Source organism: Alexandromys fortis, unplaced genomic scaffold (genome assembly GCF_014885135.2).
Source record: "Alexandromys fortis isolate MF-2015 unplaced genomic scaffold, M_Fortis_MF-2015_v1.1 scaffold_432, whole genome shotgun sequence".
Classification (NCBI taxonomy): Eukaryota; Metazoa; Chordata; class Mammalia; order Rodentia; family Cricetidae; genus Alexandromys; species Alexandromys fortis.
In genome coordinates, this window is record NW_026068309.1 from 156350 (window position 1) to 173346 (window position 16997).

At 40.0% G+C, this 16997-nt stretch overlaps 1 protein-coding gene across 1 annotated transcript in view; it reads left to right on the forward strand.

Annotated features, from left to right (window-relative positions):
- The window catches only part of Gprin3 (GPRIN family member 3), a 70420-nt gene that overhangs the window by 42892 nt on the left and 10531 nt on the right, over positions 1 to 16997 (forward strand). The gene's annotated exons all lie outside the window — the stretch shown is intronic.

Consider the following 16997-nt stretch of genomic DNA (forward strand, 5'->3'; position numbering starts at 1 on the left):
TCCTTTTTACAGGATCAATAATCCCATTCATAAAAGCTGCATCCTTAGGTTCTCATCATCCATCCATCATTGAGATTAGCTTTCAAAATCTGAGTTTTGAACAACAATTATGCAGTCCAGAGTAGAACCCTTGTTTTACCTTTGTTTGATTAGTTTGTTTGTTTGTGTGGGGTGTTGCTGCTGCTATTGATTTGCTGGGGGTTTTGGGGGTTTTTTGTTTGTTTGTTTGCTTGCTTGCTTGGATTGGATTTGGTTTTCCGGTTGCAGATGGGATGGGCATTTTGAGACAAGGTCACGCCTATCACAGTCTCCTCTAATTTCTGGGAACATAGGCACATTCTACCACATTCAACTAAGTTTACACAATTCTCTTTTGAAAAATATTGCTACAGTCTGGATATGGAGTGTCTCTCTTCAAAGAGTCGTGTTTTGAAAAATGGTCCTGAGCTAGCAGTACTATTAACTGATAATTAATCAAGAGGCTTTTAATTTCATTGATGACAAGTTGATAGGTAAGTGGAGGGTGGAGATCACTATACTTTAAAGGATATCACTTGTCCCTGGACCCTTCCTCTTCCTCTCTATCCCTATATGTGTCCTGTCTACCATGAGGTGAGGTGCTTTGCTTTACTCCATGTTCTCAGCATGACCATCTGTCTCTGTATATACCATAAACCTGGCTAGAAACAGTGGATCCAAGGAACCTGGAACTGAAAGCCCATGAAACCAAGGCAAGCCTTTCCTCCCCAAGTTGATTAGCTCAGGTAATACGTCTTCATGGGGGAAGCTATTCCGATATAATCCCTCTATATCTTCTCTTCCTACTGATTGTCTAGACTGTTGATTTAGCCATAGACATCCCCCCATGTCCCCTGCAGTATTCTCTGATCCTGCCATCCCTGTCCTGGAATGATGTCAGTGAGCTAGTAAAGGATGCAGATGTAGGTCAGTCATTCTGCTCATTTTTTTATCAGACTTTAGGGAAATTGATTAAATATTTTGAGCTTTGTTCATCAATTCTAAAGTTTGAGTGAAATGAGTACCACCTCTCCGGATTATTGTGGAGTGTGAGGACTATGCAGTCTTCAGAACACAAGGACACCTGTAGCAAGCCACGTGTACAACAGGATGTTTCCATCTCATAATTTGCTGTCAACCTACAAGAGACGGAAAGTACTCTCAGACTTTCCATAGACTGACACATAGACTCCTACTTCACAGCCTGCCCCATCCCTGAGTGGTGTAGATTTGACCTCTCCGCTGGTGTTCCTTCTAATATGCATGAGGATTTTTCCAGCCTGAACCAAGTCCCCAATTCTGCATTTACAAATTACTGTTTTTATCCAGCATTAAACACTATCATTTTTAATGGACTTATTTCAGAACATCCTTCTCATATAAACTAGCCAGAAACCTTTAACACTTGCCTACTTCAAATTTCGCTACAGTGAAGCGAAGCAATGCTAAGAACAGGAGTGTGCAGTGCTGTGGCAGATATGACTCAGCTGGTAAAGGTGTATGCTGCACAAACCTGATGCCTGTGTTCAGTCCTGAAACCCAAGTAAATATAAGAAAAGAGAACGAGCTTGACCCTCCTCACATGCATGGTATGTGCGTGCCTACACATAAACCTCCCCCCACATACACATACATGTTAAATAATGATTAATAATAATAAGTTATTTTAAAAGATGATTCAGTGTTTACAGTTCTTGTCCTGTTTTCCCAGCTATTCACTCACCATTAACTCAGTAGCAACATTTTTAGCAACCACCATTGCCAAATTTTTCCAAAGATTTCATAAATATAAAAAATAAAACCAATTTTGTATTTCTGTTCCTTGCTTTCACGCAAAATAGTTAGAGCCAACTGATGTGGTGGCTAGAACAAGAACTGACTGTAAGCTGAGAAAGAGTTCCTGGCTCCTGCTGAGCAGACACCCCAAGACTGTCAGCTGATAGGACTCCATGTCATGGGCCTCGTCAGTAAGTTTGTTGCTGGGAACAAAAAGCTAGTCAGTAGTTAGAGAACTTCTACTGTGAGCCCTCTGGTGAGCTCCATCATGTCTATGCCAGTTATTTCACTTGCTTTTCAAGCTCACTTCCTATAGGTAGAATTATCAGGTCAAAGTTTACCTCAATGGTATGGGTACCTCTAATCTTCTCCATCTGTCCCTTCATGTTCCCAAAAACAGGACTAAAATGCCCAGTCTCACCCTGCCCATGGAACTACTGTGGCTGTAGCGTTTAGTGCTAATTCACTTGGATGTAGTATCAGATAATGTAATGGAGTCATTCATAACCGCATGTATATGAGTTTACCAAGAAACTTCCTTAATTTGCATCTTCTACACAACCTTTTGTGGTGGTTTGAATGAGAATGGCCCCCATATGCTCATCAGTTTGAATGCTCAGTCACCACGGAGTGGTACAATTTGAGAAGGATTAGGAGGTGTGGCCTTGTTGGAGAAAAAGAATATGTCACTGGGAGTGGGCTTTACAGTTTCAAAAGCACATGGCGCAGCCCACTTCCCTTTAGTCTCTCCCTTCTTCTCGCTCTGCCTAAGGAATAAGATGTAACTCTCAGCTACTGCTCTAGCTCCTGCCTGCATGCTGACATGCCCCATGATAAACTAACCCTCTGAAGTTGTAACTAAGCCCCAATTAAGTGTTTTTTCTTATAATAGTTGCCTTGGTCCTGGTGCTTCTTCACACTATTAAAACAGTAACTAAGACACCATTGTATAATTAATTGTAGCTACAAAGCTTATTACTTTGTTCCAAAAGAAATAATGAGAACAGCATTGTGATTTACACTTTTGCTTTGTACTATTATAGAAAATTTTCAAATAAATTATACTGGGTATATCAACAAAATTGTAGATGCAAAAGGAAAAAGTCACAGGAAGGAGGGAGGAAGGAGACCACCCAAGCATAGTATGACCCTAACTTATTATCAGCCTTAGACAAAATCGTAATAACCCACCATATATCCCACAACCTCTGTGTGTGTTCACAGTCACTTCATGAGTTTGCCAAAAACCTGTGAATATGCAAAAGCAGCTGCTCCCTAGACAAGAAGATATCAGAGGAGACTTCTTAATCTTTTACATGTTTCTGTAAATCAATTTACATATCACATTTTCCCCTAAGTATTTGGAACAAACAAATGAAAAGGCATTGTAAGCACTTTCTTGCCAGCCCCGATAAGCTTTACCCATCTAGACACGGAGATAGAAATTCCCTGACTTCTGATAGATATAAGATTTATCATCTAGATGAGTCACCCCTTTGGATTAAAACAGTCTGTTTATAAGTAAAAACTACCCCAGCACAGGGATAGTCTGGCATAAGTAACTTAAACAAGATTTGTTCTTGTAACTTCACGACATCACTGCAGTGTCTTGTCAACTATGGCCAATGAATATTACTGATGATGCCTGGAGCTTGGAGATAACCAAGAGAGATAGATAAGTGTGACTTCTTTAACTACTAGTGACCAGGCTGGCCTCCTTACTTAACAAAAAGCAAGTAGGAAGTGTCTTAGTGTCAGAACAGCACAAACCCTCTCCTCTAATGGAAATGTTACAGGGTATGGACTATGTGAACATTGACTTTGAAATTTTTTTATTGTTTTTGAGTGAATTATGTCACTATATACATTAAAATTTGAAATGTATAAAGTAGTTTAGGATAAAATATTTCTCTACCCTGTCCACTTCACTGCTCTGATCAATTCCATAGTTATCCTTGCAGAAATAGTTCCTTCATGTATGAATAAAGATCTTTATGTCCACCTTTCAGTGAGGATGGTAGCACTCTGAAGACATTCTTTATCTTGACATTTTTTAAATTATTACTAGCTTTTTTGTTTTGTTTTGTTTGTTTTCATTTCACTTAAAATTGTACTAATGGGCTTGTTCCTTCCCATTTCGCGTTGCTGTCCTCATGAGATAGGCTGCTCAGTGTGTCATACTCACCCGGTGCGACACCCGGTGCGACGTTGCCATTCATGCAAAGAATTGCCAGTGCATGCTCGTTTAAATTTCTTCTAATTTCATGTGCTAAATAACCCAGTGCATATATGCGTTAGTACACTCCCATAAAGTCAGTACCTAAAGTGGCCTTACTGAGCCAAAGCTCACATGGCCTTGCATTTTTACAAAGATTTCCCTCCACAGGCTGCCCTAACTTACAATCCTCAGAGGTCGAGTAACAGCTATCAGAGCACTCTCTTTACCCTGAGATCAAACCCCAGTATCTCTTCATGTTCAGCTGGAAGAAGTTATTATACTTTGCAGACATGTTTCTTGCTGTTAAAGACTACATTTATCTTTGCCCCACAAAGTTATTGGATGATTCCTAGAGACAGTCTAGACGGGTGGTTCTGAATCTGGGAGTGGCAACCTCTTTGGGTGTCAAATGACTCTTTCACAGGGGTCACATATCAGATATTTGCATTACAATTTAATAGCAGTAGCAAAATTGCAGTTATGAAGTAGAAACTAAATAATTATATGGTTGTGGGTCACGACAATGTGAGGAACTGTGTTGAAGTGTTGCAGCATTAGGGAGGTTGAGAACTACAAGTCTCAATTGTCACAAACAGAGGCTAGATTCATACTAGACTCTAGTGAAGAGAGGAGAGGACAGGACAGGAAAGGACAGGAGTGTGGGCTGCTCAGCCTCCTATAGCGCATAGGACAATGATCTTTAACCAAAAGAAAGCACAGAATATTCCTAGTACTAGGGTCCCACACAGTATCTGCTTTCCCTTCATCACACTAAATACATTTTTTGCAAAGGTCTACATCCTTTAGGGTGAAGTATGTGCCAAAAAATAAAAAATAAAATGAACCTACTTCTGTGATACATTTGGCCTTTTTATTTCTCTTCTCTTACAACATGCCAGTTTTATTCAACGCTTTGCAGGAATTGGGAGCCCCTCACAACCTCACAAGCACAAGGATAGTGCTTTCTGTTTTTTTATTTGTTTGTTTGTTTGTTTTTCTTGAACCTGTGGCACAGAGAGGCACCCATGAGTGCTCAGTCTTACCTTTGAGTCTGACTTACAGGTTTTCATTTTAATCAAATCCAATTCTGTTTACATTTACTCCCCTGTTCTCTAGATTTTCATGGGCAGTTGTTTTTTCTGAACTTTCAGAATAACAGTGACAGGAGTTCCCAGCTGAATTAGTTATAGTGTTCTACAGATTTGAACACCTACAAGGTTTGCTTCATTGCCACAGCACTAAGTCACTGTCACAAGTCAGCATTCTGGGGTGACTTCTGCCTTGATCATAACCACAACCAGTTTGTACATTCCAGGATAGGGGCATGAAAATTAGAAATGTTAGGTAGGAGGAACAAAGATAAGAAAGAAACACAGAGACATAGAAAAGTATCAGGGAGGCAACTCAGTGTCTCTTGCATACTGAGTTCTGAGTTCACCCATGTTGATTTTTCATACACTTTTATACCTCAATAAAAAAAAAAGGCAACCATTACAGTTACTTGCTCCAATACTTGTTGAGGCATCAAGCCACTAATTCCTGAGAAAATTTGATGTTTGGGGCGGTGAACCCACCCTAGACCAAGTATCCTGCAGCAGCCACTCCTTAAGTCAAACCTTCTATTTCAAAAGAAGGAGCTTGAATTCTCTGATCTGTGGTCAAGGTTGAGTGAATCTACCTCCATGGGCCACATTGATGTGAAAAACACCAAGAACCATATCTTGTTTTGTAGCCACATCTGTTGTCAACAACTTTGAAAGAGCAAAAACAAGTTCAAACTGTCTGACCTTCAGAGAAGCTGGAATGGGCTCATGTTTCTGTGTTCCCACAAGTCACTAATGGCATACTGTTGTGCTCACATTTAGCCTGTGATTGAGATTGTCTTGTTTCTTTAAGTGGGTTAAATCTCCAAGTTTGGATTCCTGCTGCCTAGTGGTGTTTTATCAGCAGGAAAGCAAGGTTGCTTTTGTTAGTATGCAAGTGCCATCCCGTTGGTCACCAACACAGGCTTTCTCTGCCCCCTCCTGCCTCCCGGTTTCCCATCACCTACTACTGCAGGCTTGGAAAACCTCATGAAGGGCTGTGGTACTTTGCCACCTGCATTTTTGAGTGTGGGTGTCTGTTATGAAAATAGAGGGCTTGGTGTCCTCAGGGAACACATTGTTTTCAGAAGGAACACTGGAGGTGTAGGGAGACAGCAGTCCTCACTTACCCGAAGGTCACCAGTTAGGAGTGACATTGTAAATTTCAAGATGTCATTATTTTTTCTGTGTAAATGAACCACATTTTCCTTTTTCATTCTTCAGTCGAGGGGTATTTAGATACTTTCCAGATTCTGGCTATGACAAATAATGCTGCTATGCACATGGTTGAGCACATGTCCTTGTGCTATTGAGCTTGCTTTGGATATATACCCAAAAGTGGTATTGCTGGGTCTTGAGGTATGTTATTTCCTAATTTTCTGAGAAATTGCTATATTGATATCCAAAGGGGCTATACAAGTTTTCACTTCCACCAGCAATGGAGGAGTGTTCCCTTTACCCCACATCCTCTCCAGCATAAGCTATCATCAGTGTTTTTGATCTTGGCTATTCTCACAGGTGTAAGATGGAATCTCAGGGTTGTTTTGATTTGGATTTCTCTGATGACTAAGGATGTTGAACATTTCCTTAAGTGTCTTTCAGCCATTTTAGATTCCTCTGTTGAGAGTTCTCTGTTTAGGTCTATACTCCTTTTTTTTATTGGATTATTTGTTCTTCTGATAACCAATTTCTTGAGTTTTTTGTATATTTTGGGGATCAGACCTCTGTCTGATGTAGAGTTAGTGAAGATCTTTTCCCATTCTGTAGGCTGTTGTTTTGTCTTGTTGACCGTGTCCTTTGCTTTACAGAAACTTTTCAGATTCAAGAGTTCCCATTTATTAGTTGATTCTTTCAGTGTCTGTGCTGCCAGGATTATGACCAATTTCATGAGTTCTTTGTATATTTTGAAGTATAAATGGATGGATCTAGAAAACATCGTATTGAGTGAGGTAACCCAGACCCAGAAAGACAAATATAATAGGAACTCACTCATAAGTGGCTTTTAGACATAAAGCAAAGAAAAATGAGCCTACAGTTCACAATTCCAGAGAACCTAGAAACAAAGAGGATCCTAAGGGAGAAATACATGATTCTAATCTACATGAGAAGTAGAAAAAAACAAGAACTCCTGAGTAAATTGGGGGCATGGGGACCATGGGAGAGGGAAGAAGGACAAGGGAGAGGAGGAGAGGGGAACAGAGGAAAATATATAGCTCAACAACAGGTTTTTTTTTAAAGGGGAGTGATATTGTAGTCAGTGTTACTTGTATCTTGGCTACAGACAGTGCTGTGAGTCACTTGCAATATATATATATTATGTATGTATATATATATATATATATATATATTCTCCTGTATGGAGCTGTTGGGGTGTGTGTGTGTGTGTGTGTGTGTGTGTGTGTGTGCCTGCATACTTTCTGTCTTCTTTCTTTAGTTAGACAATAGAAAGGAGCCAATTGTGAGCATTCATTCAAATTCAGTTTAAGAAGAGTTAGAGGTAGTCAGCCTTGAAGTAGTTCCTAAATTCTGAGTCACAGTCTCCTTCCCTTCCTATAAAGGATGGGTAGTGTTTACGCCATACTCCAGGTGCATTGTCAGAACACGGTTTCCTGGTTTAGCCTGGAGAGACAGAAATTGCCTGTTGCGAGTGAGAAGGAAGAATGAAATAGGCAACAAACCCACTTCGGAGTTTATTGGGGGGGCTAAGATGGCACATCCAGCTTTTAAAGGTTGCCTAGTGCATGTGCACAGGAGGATGATATGAGTATGTCATACGCAGATGATGAAGCTCAGGCATGTATGCAAGGGCTCACACAGCTGTGTCATGCATAGATGATGCAACCATGCCATATGTGGGTCACGCAGGGGCCCTTTTATATCCCGGAGCCATTAGGCACTTCTGCCCGAGGGCTTGTCTGCACATGCATGGCCCTAGAACCTGGACTTGTCAGCCATGGTGTGACTGAATCAACCATGCTGTGGCTGAATCATAACAAAGACCAGAAGAATGTGCATCATGGGTACAGACCCCATTATACTGGACAACAGACTCACTTTCAAATACCTTGAGATTCATGAGTGATGCCCAGTTCAGACAGGGTTTGTGCAAGCTACCAGCAGGAAAGGAAGGTTGCTTGTGTTAGTGTGCTGACTTGCTTCCCTTTTTTCTTTCATTACCCTCCTGTCACCTCTCTCCCCTTCTCCCCATCCCCTCCGTCTCCTCATTTCAAAATTTACTTAACTCTCATTTCAATTCACAAGCCAAATCTCAAGGATCTTAAGTCTAGAAAAGAAACCTACTCATTCCCAGTAGCAGAGAACAGAGCACCCTGGATTCTTTCAGACACACAGAGCAAAGGGGCTGCACAGCACAGAAGGAGCTGGAAGGCCCAGGCTGTTTCCTGGTAATTTGTCTCTTCTGGGGTTTCTGGGACTTTGAAAGCAGGAAGCCTATGGTCTTAGTTTGCTGTGCTGCTCACTTTCCACAGCATCTCTCTTCACAAGTCACCACCAGTGTTGCCCTGTACACTTCTCATTCATCCACAAGAACCAGAAGAGGGACTCCTCGCCACTGCTGCTTGATATAAGCTGAAGACAGAAGTCATTCCTAAGTGTCTGCCCACTGAGGTGCTTGCCTCAGCCCCTGGAAGATGCTTTTGCCGATAGGAAGATAGGAAAAAGGACTGAGGAGAAGGCTTCATTTTAATGACTTGGATAGTTGGAGTGGAGATCAGTGATGGAGGAGCCAGGGAGGGAGGTAGTAGGACCAGCCAGGTCAGGAAGGAAGAAGAAGCAAGGACAACAGTGTCACACATAAGACTGAGTGGTGCTTCACTGAAGCTAAATATATCCTACAAAAAAATCAGGGTGGGGAGTAGCTTTGATCATATCTAATATGGGATTTCAAAAATGCAAATGCAAAAGAAATGCAAATACAGAATGCTAGGTTGACTTCCATTAGCGTGTTATTTAACCACCCCTTAGCCCTGAGATGCCCCTTTGCACGATCTTTGCAATTAAAATAAGCCGAAAATTGAAGCACTTCAAAGGTAAGTTGCAAAAGAAGAAAAACACACCAATGTGTGAGTATGAGGCAAACCAAGAAAGTGCTAGGAGTCAGCTTGATTACACAAGGTGAAAGTAGAAAACATAAATGTAGCAAAGGCTTATTCTCAAGAGTTCAAATTAAAAATAAAAAAACCTTCAAGAATTTTTAAATGCTGATTTTATATTTAGTCACGAGTTAATCCGAAGGTAAATTTCTCAAGGTTACTGAAATCAGAGTTTTTGATTTTGCTGATAAAAGACCCAAGTATCTACATATTGAACTAATCTAAAAAGAAGAAGAAGGGTTTATTGGTGTGCTGATTTCAGGTGGACAGAATGTTTCTTCCACAGGACCATCTTTAGATGAGAGCTTGAGAGAACATATAGTAAATGTTTTTAAATATTGAGCCATATACAATACATTGCATAGTTTCTTTATAGATAAGCTTTGACCAAATGATTAAATGATAATTTTAAATTAATAACAATAACACATTATTGCTTCAAAGAGATGGGCCAAATAGTATTCACCTTATTTCATTTAAGCTCTCTCCCTCTCTTTAAGACAGGAAAACTTAACTTATTGATGTTTTCCTATGGCCTCTGAGAAGGAGATCTATGTGCAGTAATGGGAAGATTTCCAGTGGTGTTGGGAGGCAATACCCCACAGGATGGTGCCCTGGCATTCTTCCCTAAGCTGAAGGATTTAGAAAGTGGCATGTACTGAGAGTGCTGTCTGGATTCTTCACTCAAACAAGTCATGATATCTCCCCACAAAAAGCCCCCACCCCTTACTCCATCAGTCAGAGCATCATTGTCCTAAGAGAGAAGGATTAAACACGAGATCAGGAGGAGGCCTTACTACGTCCTCCCAGTGCCCTGCATTAGCTGATCCTCTTTATTCTCCCATGATTTTCCAACCTACCGTAAAAGCATGCAAACTTAGTCACTTCTTCAAGTCTTCATTTATTTATACTTTTAAATTTTTACTTATTATTGTATATGAATGTATATGATATATGAACACACAAGTACAAGTGTACAGGGATAAGAGGACAACTTTAAAGAGTCAATTCTCTTCTTCCATTTTTATAACAGGTCTATGGATTGACCTCAAACCAACACACTTTCATGGTAATCACCTTTATCCACTGAGCCAACTTGCCAGGTCTTTCCATTTACTTTCTACAAAGGTTCCTCCATCATATGAAGCCTACATTAGATTCATGAACATGTGTATCTTAATACTCTGTCTTCTGTCAGTCTGATTTATAGGTAGTATAAAACATATTTATGCCATATGGTGGTGGGGCACACCTTTAATCCCAGCATTAGTAAGGTAGTAGTAGGCAGAAATTTGTGAGTTCGAGGCCAGCCTGGCCAACTAGTTCTAGGACAGCCAAGGCTATGGCTACACAAAGAAACTCCAATTCATAAAACAAAAAACTGATAATACTTCTTGCCCTGGTCACTAAGCTAGCTCCATGCATGAGTAGCTAGTGGTATCCTTGGAGTTATACATGCAGTCTGGGTTTTCATCTGTTCTGTGCTATTTACTGTAAATGTCATTGCCTGAGATACCCATGTGCAAAGCAGAGTTCAGAGCAAGACAGTCAGTTTCCAGGAGTTATTCTAAGGACAAAATAGGTCTGACACTTAAGTATGTGTTCAGGAAAAACACAGCTCTAGTCTCAGAATGGACAGAAGATTCTTTAAGCTGAATCAAATGGGAACCACCATGGTCTGAGATATGGATGCCCATACACCCAAACAGCAGGTTCCAATGTGAGAATAGTGGCATGCATTTTTAATAGTCATAGACCGAAAGAAAATCCTAAATCAAGGCATTTACATTGGCAAAGACAGTAGGTGGATGAATTACAGGAAATTGAAAAAAATCTCTGCTACAGATTCCAGATGCTACCAATTGAGGATTTCAGCTTCTGGGTTGGTAGGAACTAGCCCAAGATAATTTTTTAAAATATTTATTTATTTATTATGTATACAGTATTCTATCTGTGTGTATGCCTGCAGGCCAGAAGAGGGCACCAGACCTCATTACTGATGGTTGTGAGCCACCATGTGGTTGCTGGGAATTGAACTCAGGACCTTTGGAAGAGCAGGCAATGCTCTTAACCACTGAGCCATCTCTCCAGCCCCCCAAGATAATTTTTGCCTGAGATACCCAGCACGGTAGCTTCCTGCAATGTTGTATTGTCATTAGCTGTCTAGAACCTTTAACCTGGGTACAGCTTTAACTCTAGGAATTTTATCCATTTTCCAAGGCTGGTCACACAACATCACATGTGTACCTATGAACACCAAGTGTTTTCAGTCTTACACCAGGAAGGCTCATGCTTAGAATATGTAAAGATGAGGCTGACTAAACCTTGTGAAACTGGCGTGTATGTGTCCTGAAGAGTTACCCGTGACTCCTCCATCCTTTGCCCTAGATGAGACGACCCATTTATTTGATATCTTTATGATTAGATACTCAGGATATGTCTAAACTAAAAGGGAATGGTTATTCTGTGCAAGAGAGGTGATAGGGAAAAGATCAGTTAGATATTGGAAGAGAAGAGGGCTAAATGTGAGGAAATGGGTTCTGACAAAACCTCTGAAGTGAAGTCTGTGATAAAATGCACTGAAGCAAATCAGAGTCCATCCAAGAACCAGTTCCCAATAAACCAACAGACCACTGACCAAACTGAAGGGGGAAGCTGTCCCCAGAAATAACTCCCACAACTGCCTTTTGAAGAGGCACCAAAATGACTGGGCACAAAGGATTTATTCCAGGACCTGGTGCCAATTCAGACAGTCATCACATAGAAGGGATCACTTTTGTGGCCCCAAATTGGGTATCAGACTGTCACCAGAAAACACATAGTGGGTGCCAGGCAACTGCTAGATTCTCACCTTCTGTCTTAGTCACCTAAAGTCTAAAATCAGCTGTCAGAGAACTAAAGACTGGGGTATTTCCCTGGGTCCCCAGAACATTGGGGTGGCATCTTTAAAGAGACATGACATAGGCTAAGTGTCAGTCTGGGGAAGCAGCCACTCTGCTTTACTCAAAGATAATAGCTGCCTCAGCCATGCTGACTTTGTCTTGAATGCACTGACATCCTCCTGGTCATCAACATAGGCTTTCTCTGTTCCTCCTGTCTCGTGTTTTACTGTAGTGAAGAGGCGAGCAGGCCTGCTTTTTGTCCCACCCAACTCCCACACACTAGTGTAGCCCCGGAAATAATAACAAGGAAACTGTATTCTTTTAAACACTACCTGGCCCATTAGTTTTAACCTCTTATTGGCTAGCTCTTATATATTGATTCAACCCATTTCTAATAATCTGTATCGCCACTTGACTTTGGCTTACCGGGACGGGCGGGTGTCAGTCTCAGAGAGGAGAGGCATGGCATCTGCCTCATTGCCTTCTTCCCAGCATTCTGTTCTGTCTACTCCGCCCACCTAATTTTCTGCCCTATTAAAAGGCCAAGGCAGTCTCTTTATTAACCAATGAAAGTAACACATGGACAGATGACCCTCCTACATCAGGTTTTCCCATCACCCAATACTGTAGGTTTGGTAAACCTCATGAAGGGCTGTGGTACTGTGCCACCTGCATTTTTGAGTGTGGGTGTCTGTTATGAAAATAGGGGGCTTGGTGTCCTCAGGGAACCTATTGTTTTCAGAAGGAACACTGGAGGTGTAGGGAGTCAGCAGTCCCCACTTACCCTAAGGTCACCAGTTAGAAATCGGTGTTACTTGCATCTCTGCTACTTGCAGTGCTGTGAGTCACTTGCAAAAGAAAGGTTTCTTCTCCTGTGTGGAGTTGTTTGTGTATATGTGTGTACGTGAGTGCACACGTGTGTAGCTTCAATGAAGTTATGCCACTTAGATAGACAATGCTTCCCCTAACAAGCAATGGACCATCTAAGGAGAATGTGTTAGCACCAGAGAATGCTTCAATTAACTCTTACTTATTAAGAGGAAATAGCTACATGGCAGATCTTTTTAATTCAAGAAAAATTAAAAGCTGGGAGAAAGATGATAGGAAGGAGAGAGAAGAGAGGGAAAGGAAGGAGAGGTTCTGCAGAAAAAATAATTCTGTCCAGGGGCTATCTTTGGAGGGGGCATTAGTGTTTTCTGTATTTTGTCTTTATTGAGAAAGGGACTTGTCCTGTAAGTTAACCTGAAACTCATAATCCTCTGCCTCACTTTCCCAAGTGCTGGGATCAGGGTGATGATAAAAGTACACATTTGTACTTTAGTGTCTGTTTTTCTGATGTGGCAGAGATGGAAACTTCTACCATTTGGTGGGGAAAGGAGGAGAAAGTGGGCAGTATGTCAGTGCTTGGATGCTGTGATGGCCCCATTACCTTGGATGTTGTGATGTCCATAATTATTATTATTGTTATTATTATTATTATTATCTGAGACAAGTATTGATTGCTTGTCTACTAATAAGAAGTAGGGGCTAGCATGTATTAGAGGATAATCTTTTCCTCTTAGATTGATGGATAATTTGACCTCTATTAACAAAACAGATTATAGGAATCACATTTCAACACTAAAATAACACTGCAAGTATAAAATGGAAATAACACAACTTATGGAAATGCCGTGAAGTCATTTCCGTTGAAGTCTTTGAGTCTCAGATGCTAAACTTCAAGGCATTTCTGTTTTACAATTCTACTTGGCACACTCATTTCTTGGATCCATCCACATAACACAGGAGACAGACTGTTCTAACTTTATGAGATCTACCAGCTTTTCATAGCAGGTATCCAAGCCTTAATAGTCTAAATGTGGATTATAGACACACACAGTTGTTTAGTAACCAAGACACTCTCGTTTTCTTACTTTCCCATAACAACACTCTTTTTATGTTTTCATTAATATTTTGATCTGCAAATTAAAATATCCCATTACTTTGAATTTTGGCAGGCCTTTAATAGTATCTACTTTACAGGGAAACAGCATCATCTGACCTTTCTTTATGTATAAGACCCTGCCCTGTATCCTGTGGAGGGAATAGGACCCATCCTCTCCCTCCTGTCTTCCCAACTGATATGTAAAAATTTCAATTCAAAGAACAAAGATAACTAGTCTCTAAAACGATTTTAAAAGATAAAGACCATGGCTCAAAGACTTTAGAGGCCTTGGGAAAAGAAAAGAGATTCAAATGGGGGCTTGCAGAACAGTGGGCATTTTCTAAGGATGAGGAAGACAGAGCATTAAAGAAAATGTGCAAGACACAAATCCAGGCAAGTGAGAGAATGAAACAGCTTGTTATTGCATGTGGTAGCTCTCCAGTGAGAACCAAATGATATCAATGTAGAGAGAGCAAAGACTGACGATGGATTCAACAGAGTAATATCAGCAGTAAGCTAGAAAAATAACTTTGGTTTATCTTTAGATTACTCATGATAGTGGCCCTAGGTAAATACTACTAGAGATAAAATTCTCTATAGAGAGTTTTGACTGAGCATTTGATAGTGAATCTGCCAGTGTGAGCTTGCCTATGTTTATATAATCATCCACCAAAACTTAGGGGAGAAACATAATCAACAATAAGACAACAACTAAAACTCTCCTTTTATTATTTAAAATATGGTAAAATTCTTTATTTAAAACAATCTAGACCTAATCTGATTTAATTTTTTCTCGAGATTTTGGAGCCTCATTTAAGAGTACCTGTTATGATGTACTGTACACCCTATGCAAAGCATCAGGGCCCTTAAATGGTACAGTTTGAGAGACCTGTAGAAATCATATGGTCAGCTGTGCCAATGAATTAATTCGGAGCCCCTAAAATTAAGTGTTTAGCTTAAAATAACTGCCTGCTTGTAAGAGAAATAAATTTTAATACAGTCACCACTAATTTAGGAGCTATTACTTTATCCACATGCCTTGATATCTAGTTATTTTTCCTAAAATAACAATACAGAAGTATGTATATAATTTTGCATAGGTACATATCCTAGGTCATATCAGATACATTTTGTTTTGAATCAGCATTTTCCCAACTAGCTCATCTATCTCCCCTTTCTGTCTCCAACCAGGAAATCTCTTTTGATTTAATACTTAGTAGGTCTCATACTAAATGTTTTTAAAATCTGTATACTCATATTTGAACCCTACATATGACATACTTGGTTATCTTTTGCACACGGATACATGCACACACAAACACACACTTCTCTGTGCCTCGATTTGCTCACACAACGATATTTGAGGAAATCCTTGCCAAGGGAAAAGCTGAAGCCTCATTATGCCTTATTTTACAGTTATATTGCATATTCCTTATAGTAGAATATGTCTTGATACTGCCTAGTATTTCTCCAGGTTTTGCTCTACCAATAACACCTGAATGAACATGCCATTTCTCTTCCTATTGATAAGTCTGCTTCTTGGGGTCAGGAATGTGCTTTAGCAACTCACCCACTTCCCTGGAACAGCTAGAGTGAAATGTGTCTGTGCTGGCAACCACTACGATCCTTTCCTCCACTCAGCCTCCCCAGGCCACACTGCTGCGCATTTGCCTTTGCAAGAGCAGTTGCTGTAAAGTCAAGTCTCACAGTGTATTTTTATCTGGTGACAAATGATCTTGCCCTTCATGTCTTATTGGCTTCTTGTTAACTGTGCTTTCCTGTTACTTTACCCACTTTTCCAACAGATTATTTGATCTCCTTTAAATTTTAAGAGCATTAGGTATAATATAGATATGTTCAAATACCTTCCAATTTTCACAAACCATTTTCCCTCAAGTATGTAATCTAAAATATATTTTATGGAACTTTTTGTTATGCGGAAGTTTTGAGCTTCAGGTTCTTACCCATTTGTTTTCTTTTTTTTTTTTTTCTTTTTTACAAATGACCACAATCTGGTGATTGTCTTTTCTTTTCTTTTTAATTTATTTATTTTTATTTTATTCACATTGGTGTTTTTCCACGTGTGTTGGGTCCCCTGGAACTAGAATTAAAGACACTTTTGAGCTGCCATTTGGGTGCTGGGAATTGAACCCAGGTCATCTGGATGAACAACCAGTGCTCTTAACCACTGAGCCATCACTCCAATGCCCTGTTTGTTTTCCTTAATTTGTGCCTTATCACAAAGCATACTATTGCTGCCCTATTACGCTGATGGCTCCTAGATTTTACTTCTTACATGGTCTTTATTTGTGTCTTACATTTTAATGCTTTAGTCCATGTAAATACATCTAGGATTTTTTCAACTGGAATATGATTAATAAAACAAACCTTCCCTTTCTTTCCTTTAGAGCAATTGTTCCCAACCTTCCTAATGCTGTGACCCTTTAATATAATGACTCAGATTGTGGTGCCCACCAACAATAAAATTATTTTTATTGTTACTTCATAACTGTAATTATATTCATATTATGAATCATAATGTAAATGTCTGTGTTTTTTGATGGTCTTCAGTAATTCCTGTGAAAGGGTCATTTGACGCCCACAACCAAAGGGGTCATGACCCACAGGTTGAGAACAACTGTTCTAGCTCTTTTACTAGTCTTTTCGATTCAGTCCTTTAACAGACTTGAGATGCCCCTTTTTTTCAAAGACTAAAATCCCCCTAACATGCAGACCCATTTCTGGGTACTCTGTTGCAAAGATTCTTAATCTCCTCAGGTCTGCTTAGTGCTTCTCAAAGTTAGTCTCAGTAGCAATGTGGGATTTTATTTTTCTGACAAATCAGATTACAATGACGACTTCTGAGTTATGGAAGGTAGTTATGTTAAAAACTCATTCAATGCACAGCACTGGATTGTGAGCAGAAACTCTCCAGTCAAAATAATATTAGTGCAGCTAGAATATTTTTTCAGTCTTTCTACCTCG